The following is a 2,500-nucleotide window of genomic DNA, read 5'->3' as shown; positions in this document are numbered from 1 at the left end:
ATAAACCGTATTTCTACCCGTAAATGGCGTTTTCATATTCTCTTTGTGTTCACTCGTCGATATATTAATTTCACCAACCGTTTCTTTGTTTTGTTTTTAATTTATTTACTATCCATCCGTGTAGGATAAAAAAATTAAATTCTTTTACTTTGGGCGGGGTGGTTTTTTTAGCCATTTTAGTTCACATCCAATGAAAGAAATTTTACTTTTAATGGAATCTGTTTTGTATCCCTAAACACAAATATTTCTTAAAAACGGCATGAAATTGAGAATGGAAGAATTTTCATTGTAGTAAATACATTGCACTAAAATACAGTAAAGTGTCAATAAAAGAGCTATTGGTCCCCACTACATACTGGCTTTGTATTCATAGCACTACATTCTACTACACAGATTTGAAATTGATTTACTGTCTAATTAATTTTTCAATTTTGGCCAATTTAGTTTGGGGGGGGGGGGTCTGAGGCCTAAGTATACGAATTTAGTATTTTTATCCGACATTGAGCTATTGATTTCACCCCTAATACATCATGATATGAGCAGGTCAATAGTTTGGTTTCCATAATAACTTGTATCTATGTTATATCACATTGTGTAAACCAATTATTTGTTGGACACCACTTTCCCTATTTAAAGATATTTACAAGTCAAAGTGTTTATCCGACTGAATACAATGTGCCAAAGTGTACCAATGTGTTTTGTTTATCGACGTCTGTAGCTTTGTTTACACTTGTCAAAGTACAATGAAAATGAATAGAGTAGAAACAATCGCTGTCTAGCTAGTGTGTAGTATTGCAGCTACCGTTTATCACCTTGCTCGAAAAAAAATTCTTTCTAACATTTCTTTGCTTTATTGTATCTTATTGCTCTGCTTCTTTTCATCGTCTGACGTCATAACAATCTTCTTTTGCGATCACTAGCACTCGGAGATCGTTACCAAGTCATATGTACATTATAACAGCGTATATTTTTCCATGTCTGCCAGTGGTTTAAAATGTAACAACAGTACTTCAACATTTTTCATGCCATGTGCACGAGGGATGGGGGTGGGGGGTGGGGGGTAAAAAAGTGAATGTGCTAGAGAAAATATGAAAGCAGACTTAGAACGACAAATATTGTGAGTAATTTGTATTGATATAAATAGTGGTACATGTAGACATGTCGACGGAATATTTACCATTCTTTACTAAATAAGCCATTGAGATATCGGTGTGTCGTAACAGTGGGAATTAATTGACTGTGTTCGAAAACAACACGTAATCAGAAATGTCAGACACTTTAAGCCTTCAGCATATCAAATTTACATCCTACCAAATTGAACTATCACGAATATTTCAAACGTCACACATGTACCTTAGAATAAATAATGATAGGAAGATGTTTATCAGATGTCTGTGCTCCAGTGTTTCAAGTTCACAGTAAAATGTAGTATGTTAATATGCCTAATAATTCTATTGCAATGCAAAGCATACCATTAATGTTCACAAATTACCAATTACCGAACATAATTACTACGGTATCCATGGCAACGTACACGGATTATCGAGAAGACAGATGTGAACTCTTCGCAAGCATTCCTACCTAATGACATACTTTACAAGAAGCAAATGTAATATGAAAGTAGTTTATTGAGTTTTTAGCATTATACAAATCGAGCACTTTTTGGTCATTAGTGCCACATGCAGATAAGCTTTATCGATTAGATATTAGTAATTATTGGCATCTGTCAATTTTGATTACTTGTGGCGTTATGATGGTTGACTTATGGTTGACTAGGCCATGCTAGTGATCTCAACACGGCTGGTTCAATGACCCCGTTGCTGTCATCAGTTTCGGCTGAAGCAAGACTGGATAGAAGAGCACGTGGTTTGTAAATTGATAATCCCACATGGCAAGTTCTATTATTAGTGCTGCCGATTGTTTATGACCCCGAAAGTCATTTTAACATGACGTGAATCAATCAGATTTAGCAGTTTCAAAAACGCATATACGTGGTACCTTGTAGGACGTAATTGTTCGTGAAGGCTTATATTCTGCTTACTTGAGACAAGAATTACTTTATCTGGTTCGTTGAAGTTGACACTGATACCATTTGTGTAATTATATTAATTGTAGAAATGAAATACAAACTTGTAAAAAATGATAGATCCTGGAGCGAATTCTAAAAATAGAATAATTTAATACTGGTGGTAATATATTTTCGACACAGTTTTAGCAGGTCATTTATCATGTGAGCGACTGACAGTTTAACATATTAAATATTTACATTGAGATAAATATGATACATAATTGAAATATTTAATATGACCCTTGGGCGTAGAGGGGTGAAAATTACTATGTTTTTAAAAATGAAATCTAATACTAGACGATATATTAAGTATATATATATATATATATATATATATATATATATATATATATATATATATATATATATATATATATATATATATATATATATATATATATATATACATGTGTATATATATACATGTGTATA

Source organism: Glandiceps talaboti, chromosome 5 (assembly GCF_964340395.1).
Source record: "Glandiceps talaboti chromosome 5, keGlaTala1.1, whole genome shotgun sequence".
In the NCBI taxonomy this organism is placed as follows: domain Eukaryota; kingdom Metazoa; phylum Hemichordata; class Enteropneusta; family Spengelidae; genus Glandiceps; species Glandiceps talaboti.
Note: the sequence above shows the minus strand (reverse complement) of the source record.